Below are 8,484 nucleotides of genomic sequence, written 5' to 3' on the forward strand. Positions count from 1 at the left end.
AGCCAAACCATCTCTATCATTTCAAGGCATGTCTGCACTAGTAAGTCATCGACAAGAAACTTTCCCTGTGATGACAAATCCTACGCGGTTCAAGCCCCGACCTTGTGATGTATGGAGGCAAACATGCAGTTGTAGGAGCAGGAGCAGTTCCGTCGATGCCAGTGCAGCTCCTCACACAGCATCCATGAGGACAGACGACAAAGGGAGTGAATACATCGGGATCCAAGAGCTGATGGCTATAGGGCACAGCCAGACCTTCAGGCACCTAACATTTGTGTTAGCTCTGCCATATGTGCAAGCCAAGGACGCATGTCGCTCCTCTCGAAACAGCTGCCAAATGCCTAGATGTCTAGGATTTGCCTAACAGTGCAGCTACCTGCTACGACTTTTTGGTTTTCAATAAGATTTTTCCACCATTACTTCAAATGATAAGCAAGTGTAAGGTAGCATCCCCTATGCTGCTAAAAAACAAGGTGAAACTGTTGTTAAAAAAGAAGCTTCTGCTTAATTTTCTTTTTTCCTTTCCTTCCTTTTTTCCCCTTCTTTTATTTTAATCAGAACAAGGAAGATGCTAGGTGGGGCTTTTTTTGTAACTTCATAAAAGTGGTACTTATAATTTTACAGAATTTAAACACCTGCAGCTTAGTAGTCCCGTAGATGTTAAACCTATTTTTTACATTCACTTATACCAGGTGGATTTTGAAGCAGGCAGATACTCTACCATGGCAAGAATTAGTAGGCAATATATTCAAGGAAGATAAAGATAGCACTAAGAGCTGCACACCATTCAAGCTAGCTTTACCCCAGTATTCTTTGAACTTACTTGGAAAAACCCTTACCAGCACCAAAAAAGAGTTAATTTGTGTAGAAGAGTAGCAAAGCGTCAGAGCATATTTTGTTCCTTATTCTATTTTTTTTTTTTCTGGCTAAATGTAAGTATACATTTGTATTACAGAATACTTTTTAAAACTTGTACTGCTGAAGACTTAAGTTCTCGATTTTTTTTTTAATTTTTTTTTAATGTAACAAGAAGAAATCAAATCACCCCAAGCAGTCTTGTCAAAATAATTCTTCTGGCTTCCTGCCAAGTTCTAGAATTTGACTGTATTGTCCTCCAGTTCACTTATTTGCATTTCGTTAGAGACTTTACTAATTCTCTTTACATTGTAATGACTGATTCAGATGTTGAATGTCGACTCGCTGAATAGTGAGTGATGCAGATGATTGATTGCTTAACTTGTCTTAGAACTCTCTTGGCTAGAAATGCTTTTGCTGTCATCTGTATCTGATCATTTTTCTTATAATATAGCTGTCAAAAACCTTTGTAATTTTTTTCATCTTCCTTGGTTTGAATTCGCATAGGTATGATTCTGCCCTTTGTGACTGTGGCGTAAAGACAAGAGTCTGCTGAAGCCAATGTTACACAAATGTAAAACTGATATAAATGAAAATAAAAGCAGTTAGGCACACAGCCACTTAGTTTAAAACAAGCCCGATATGATTTTGCTAATGTGGACTTCTAAATATTCACAACCACAGATGGTGATTGATGTTTTCTTTTCTTTCCAATATTCATGAAAAATGCCAGACCATAACATTGGAGTCTAAAGTTTATTATGGCCAAGAGTAAATTACATCATCGTCATCACTGTTCATACGTCTCCACAGTATAAGTTAAAAGGACCAGGTGTAGCTGTGCAGGGAAATATATATTTTTTTTCTTTTCATTTTCTGTGACTCTTTAGAGTATGCAACATTAAAGGTAACACTGGTGATTTTTTTGTGAACTTGTAATTTAAAATCAAAATAAATGCTAAATCCCTGTTGTCTTCTTTAAGGTTAGGACATTTCTGATGGCTTTTAATCCAGTATCTGCCATATTGTCCCATTATTGACTTTTGCAGGAGGTGACTGGATTTCCAGGGTCTATTGCCCAAAAGATTAGGCCTACGCGTATTCCAAGCACTATATTTCAAATCACGTAAAATCAGGTTTCTCCTTATCAGGAATCAGGTTGAGAATATAAGTGGAGGACAAAAATGTCATTTGGGTGCCGATGATTCTCATTCACTACTAATTCAGTTAGGATTGAGTTACATCACACCTAAGAGGTGAAAACGTAAATAATCTCTGCAGTTGCTCTGCTGTTTATTCTAATTTACATGTATTTCTCCAGTGATGAATATGGCTTTGTATGACATTCTGGAAAGGGCTGTTGAAGAGCAAAACAATGGCATTTGCACAATCAATACAAATTAAGCATTCTACTCCCTCAAATTAATTAGTTTCAAAGTGTTTACCATCCAGTGTCTTTTCAGCATCCAGCCAGTGACTATTGCTGGGAGACCCACAGAAAGAGCAGTGACAGGGAAAGCTCTCAGAAGGGCACTGATATCCATCAATTCTGTTAAGCGTCGATCAGTCATGCCAGCAAGGTACGAGGCTGATCAGTGCTAAAATAAACCAAGATTTACAACAAAGATTGCATTTCAATGCCAAGAGGAAAATGATGAATGCCTTCAATGAGACAATGAAATTAATACTGTCTGCTCTGCATACCCTAATCCTTTTCTATTTTTTTATTGCTGTTGTTCTTATTAAAGGTTGGCATATCCATGACCTATGCAGACAGATAATGGTTGCCTGCATTTAAAGTCTTTTTTTTTACTTCCTTTATGCTTTGTCCAGTTATTTTTGTTGCAAAGATGGTAACATTACTCCACCAAATGTTGCAGCCAAGTATCATTTCTTTATCTTTAGTAATTGCTCAGAGAGCATTTTCTTATTTCCTTTTGACACATCCTAGGCTGTAGTCACGCCTGTTGTTTTGAACAGGAGTGAATGAACCCTATAAAGCTAACCACTGCACATTATGACTGTAGTATTGTCTATAAAATGCTATATGAGGTAGATTTAGTGGGTGGTGATATTTTGGAGTCAATAAAGACTTCACTGCTTTTGTTATTGATGCTTACTTTCCACAATTATTAAGTGTTGCAGGTGACCAAAAATAACGGTTTGAAATGCACCACATCTTTAAAAACATCATATTATAATGAATTTTCACTTGTGATGATCATTGAAACCAGTTGGAGGCTGAGTTTCTCAAGGTTTGTGGGCCAGATTCTCCTACTAACCACTTCACTTCAAATACCTTTAATTCACTGTCCTGACTTGCTCCATCTTACTCTCCTTTCTCTGCTAGTGTCCAAGTTTGAAGTATTTGACCGTTTTCAATGTGCCTTTCTATAGATTCTGCATGGCCTTTCTTCTATTAACTGGTGTTTCTGTTGATCCAGTCTGACTTGTGTCAGAACATTCACTTTGCCAGACCAAGCTGGCAAATTTACAGAAGAAAACCAGTCCCTAACTCTTGCCTTCCTTTTAATACATGGTTATTTAATTTGCTAATGGAATCACAACTAATAGTATGTATACACACAGAGGGCCAAATTCCTGGAGTGAAATCCATGGAGATATGCATGCATAAGGAATGTAGATTCGGTTTATTTTTATGATACTTTTTTCATTAAAGAATAAGCCAGAAAACCACAGCCATAGCTGAGATGAATACAGTCAGGCAGACCCTGAGGTTTGGAATACCATGGTTGGTATTCTACTGTAAACCTTGTTTTATGTCTGTGTTCCTTCAGCGGAGTTTGTCAAGAGAAGAACATAACAAAAGCAAACCATCTTTATTTTTTACTTATCTACTACCAGACTGGCTAATCCTAATGAGAGAGAGTTTGTCTGTGTAACAAGTTAGAAAATTTGTGAGTTTTGGCCTGCGTTCCTGTTACAGACTTCACAACAACGTGCCAGCCAAGATTATTTTTGTTGATAAGGATCAAAGGGCCATATCAATTTCTAGAAAAAATGAGAGGAAAGGTCTCCCAGTTTCCTCACTGGGATTCAGATCTGGCCCTGTCCCATTACTGGTGACACCACAGAGTGACTGGATTCTACAGCAAGTTCTGCTCGTCATAACACGCTTATGAACCAAATGAGTGGGTTGCTGGTTGCACAAAATTCTCGACCTTCATTCCTTTGCCAGCAATGATTAGATCTCACTCTGTATCTCCTAGCAGTAGATAAAAGATGAGTCAATGCGTATTATGCCATCAAACAGGGATTTTGCTGAATTGTGAGCAATGCCTCCCACAACGTCATGCTAGAACATTTCCTTCTTCTCGCGCCAGGCTTTTATTTGGCTACAGAGTATCAGGTGGCCGCATGTTTGCACATGCATTTGTTGCTTACACAGATGCATATTGTGCCTGTTCTGTATATCAGCATGTATATCTGTCTAAATAATCCTGGGTATAAATTAGTCGTTGCTCTTTGAGTGATTATTTGCTGAATTCTAAGATATTAATTATACCGTGCAAGGAAAGAAGTGGGTATTTTAACTTCCAACCTCTCCTGTAGCTTCTCCATTTCGTTGCTCTGAGTGTAGATGGTGAATTCTGTCCCTGTCAAACAGTTAAGGAAAAGGCAGGGACTGGTGGGAAATCAAGACAGCTTCCTGCACAGCATTAGCCAGCGGCGCTTATTTGGCAAAACCAGGGATATAAGCAGGGAAAAGGCACCAGATTTGTTGTGTTGTGAGTCTGTTCCCCGTCTGAAAGAGACAACGGCTGCCATGCCCGCAGCGAGGTGTTTCAGTGGGGTACTTCCATGTATTATAAAAGTTGATGGGGACTAACTCTGATGGGTGCTTGTCAGCTGTCTGAAATCAGGTGACATTGACCTCTTTCCAAGTCCTTAGTAACATGGCCAATAGCCTGAAGGATAACTTCTTCCCACCCACCCCAATCCCCCGCCCATATTTGACTACTTTATACCTCAACTACTTTCTTTCATCTACACGTCAGACATCACTGGGACCTTAGAGTCTCACCCTTAGTGAGAACGGGTCAGCCGCCCACTCTAAGAAAAAAATAAAATTCTTGCTAACATTCTATGGTATAATTCAAACTTCTACAAAGTAATTATTTAAAATAAAGGGCAGCTAATTTATCCATTGTTTAATATTTCATCTGAGAAAAAAAAAGAAATAAATAATTGCAGAAATCTGTGTTTTGCTACATCTTTAACTGGTCAGGCTATCAGTCTTTTAATAACAGCCAAAATTTCCAGATTATTTTTATCAATTACCATTTGATTTCGTAGTAAGAGTAGAAGAAAAAAGACACAGAAAATGATTAAAAAAAAAAAACAACAAAAACCCCTCAAAATCTTATGCTTTCACATAATTTTGGAATTACGCTGCTTGGGAATATCAGAAAGTGATCAGTTTTATCTGAAATGAAACAAAAAACAGGTTTATAAAGTGTATGATATCACATAGTGCAATAAGTGGTTTATCCATTTTTAGAAATGTAACAAGAAAACTTTTGTAATCAGCACCTCTGTTTTTTTGCTACATTATGAGCCAGACAAACTTGAAACTACACAGCATTTGTTGTCGATGGCAATTCAGTGTTATTGTAATTTGAATAAGATAAATCACTGGGAGAAAAGGGAGGGTTATCTTATCAGTAATCAAAATACAATTGGAACAGAGCCTCTCACAGCTGTTCAATCAGTTCTAGCTTTCATCCTCTTCATCTACCTTATCATAACAGTTGCCAATCACCTGGTTCCACTGAATTCTACCAGAAGGAGAAAAAAACAGAACCTTTTTTTTTTTTTTTTCTGTAAAACTTTTGTTTCTGAAAGAACATGTAGTTCCCTGAACTATGCTTTCATTAGAATTTATCTATTAGAAGTAGCTAGGACAAGATATACAGTTTTTAGTGCACTCATGATGTAAACCAAGCATTTTAAATGAAACACTCCTGCCTACCTTCCACTGCAGCAAAGAACACTTGAAGGCCACGAGTATAGTTTGATTAAAACCAGATACTTGGAAAGAGGAATGTTGCACCAATGTTTTGTTTCAGTTACACCGGCATAAGCATGGGCTCCTTTGACTTCAAAATACTGATGCATATGTTTTTTATACTGTAAAACTGAGAGAAGATTTTAGCTCATTAATGTCAGCGCTATTTAGCTACATGACAGCCCTTAAAGTGTTCTTGATTTGAATAATTGAAGGGGTCACATAATATTTCAAAGACATAAAACATTTAGATTTCAAAAGCCAACCTGTTTTCCCTTTATTATTTACATTATTTGTCCTTTTTGTCTCCAAAAGTGAATCCAGATTATCCCTATTGCTCAGCTGTTTTCGTATAAAACATGAGAAATATTAACCTCTGAGCTAAACAAAGACTTGTAAAGCTTGATTTCATATCTTTGTAAAATGATTGTAACATCCTATATTATGAATTTGGCTTTGTAAGAAAGGTTATGTCACATATTTAGCTGTGAACTTCACAGGTATTTAAGTACAACATTGTTACAAAATCACAGACAATAAATATTACCTATAGCAATTTTTTTGGGGGTGTGATGAATCAGGCAGAAATATACGATGGTGAAGAGAGACCAGGATCTGGTTTTACTAAGCAGTTATCTGTCTAAGGAAAAAAAATATCTGGCTTAAAACTTGAGTAGGTAACATCTATGCTACCTCCCATTTGTACTGGTATAAGGAATGCACAGGAGAAAAATGGAAGTGAGGCATCATACCAAGGAGTCCCAGCTATTAAGGGCAACATCTGTAACTCTCAAGGTTTTCTAAAATGTAGCAAAATAATATGGCAAAATACTGAGCTAGTGAGAATGGTTTCTAAACATGCTAATTCAAATAGTAGAAACACTGTAAGCACATTAACTCAGCCCTCTACCTTGGGTAATATATCCTCTGTGAGCTTGGTTAGTTCAACGTGGCACTGCATGACCCTAAATCGCACCATCTTCTGAGCTAGCACAGGTAAACAGCCAGCCAAATCCCATTCATTAAGTAGCTCAGTTATCAGATCCAGTTAGCAGTTCATCAGTTCTCAGCCATTTGTATGATACTGCTGGAAAGTTAGTCTTCAACGAGCAGAACCAGTACTGGTTATCAAGAAAGTGAAATTGTGGGTAGTTGTCACTTCAAGTATTACCTTATCTATAAACAGTACCATCATTGTTTCATCAAATATCAAATCACAGAGGCATGAACACCTTCTCAATGACTAACAGCACAGATAGTTGTTTTCCCAGGGCACAAATATATTTCATTTGGCCAAGTGGGGACAAGACGGGAAGACTGTCACGTCCTATCCTCTGCATGTCCTGCCCATATGATGTGTCCAAGGGTACCATGGAACAGAGTTTTTACTCACTGTTCCCCAAAACTGCAAGATGCAGGTTTTCAATTCATTAACTTTTTCTCCCAGAATGAAAGCAAAGCAGGAAAGGAAGTCTTACACTACAGGCACACCTACTTGTTCAAAATATTGACCATGCTGCAGTATAGACACACCTGAGCTAGCCTGAAACTCACTCATGTATCTATATTGTCTAAAACTACTGGCTAAGAGGCCAGCAAAGATTAATTGATTTTGTTCCTCATCTAATTGTGTCCTCATCAATGAAGCTGCATGTTGAATAACTAGGCTGTTACATCAGGCTAAGCAGGCAAGCTAATTTGAGGTTGGCTCAGGGGATATGACTATACTTTGTCACAATCATAGCGATGAATTAAAGTCAGATATATTCAATGCAAAGACAAAAGGTCTACATGCTGCTTTTTGCTACAATTTGTGAAGTTTTAGGTTAGTTTATTTGCTTTTAAAGTCAGTTCCTCTTCCAAAAAAACATTATTTCTGAAAAAAATCTTCTCAGGTTAAAATAAAACTCTCTGGGTAATGTCAAAACCTGCCAAGATATTTGGGGACTATTTAGCAACAAACTACTTAAAATACCATGACATTTGAGAAAATTCCTTTCTGAAAAGCTGACCTAGTGAGAAAGTCAGTTCGTTTTTTTTTCTTATTCATTTCTTAACAGCATTGTTCTTTATTCTAAATTCCTAACAGTTGAAGTTGAAAGTCCAAAATCCAGTCAGTGTCTTTACAATACACGTACCATGGACAACTAGGAGTCAAAAGGAAAAACATTGTCAATAACTGTATTGGAGTTGCAGTTGTGATAACAAAAAAACAAACAACAAAAATCCTGTGTTCAGCTTTTTCAGGGCAAAATGTATTAAAGTTTTTCTAACTCTTAAAGAAATTTTGGTTTCAGATACCAAACCAATGTACTTCAAAAGCAAGTGAGTTCATTTAAAAGAATTAATAGGTGCTAAGTTTGTTAGGGATATCAGGGGAAATTTTCAAAAAGCCCAGTGGTTCTGTTTTCAAGTGTGACTTTGGTATTTGACAACCAAGTTACCATTGATGCTTGCTGAGACTTAAGGGGTAGGTCCATGAAGGATTTACATGTCAAATTTGAGACAGTGTGAGACTGAGGGTGGCCTGCAGTGGGTCAGCCACCAGTGAGTGAGGGTGTGAACTCTTTCACTGGCAAAAGAGACTGCAAGAAAGAGTG

General features: G+C 37.5%; 1 protein-coding gene across 1 annotated transcript in view; it reads right to left on the bottom strand.

Annotated features, from left to right (window-relative positions):
• SEMA3A (sema domain, immunoglobulin domain (Ig), short basic domain, secreted, (semaphorin) 3A) overlaps positions 1-8,484 on the bottom strand; it is a 168,045-nt gene that overhangs the window by 119,777 nt on the left and 39,784 nt on the right. The gene's annotated exons all lie outside the window — the stretch shown is intronic.

The sequence above is a fragment of the Charadrius vociferus genome, unplaced genomic scaffold (assembly GCF_000708025.1).
Source record: "Charadrius vociferus isolate BGI_N301 unplaced genomic scaffold, ASM70802v2 scaffold32, whole genome shotgun sequence".
NCBI lineage: Eukaryota > Metazoa > Chordata > Aves > Charadriiformes > Charadriidae > Charadrius > Charadrius vociferus.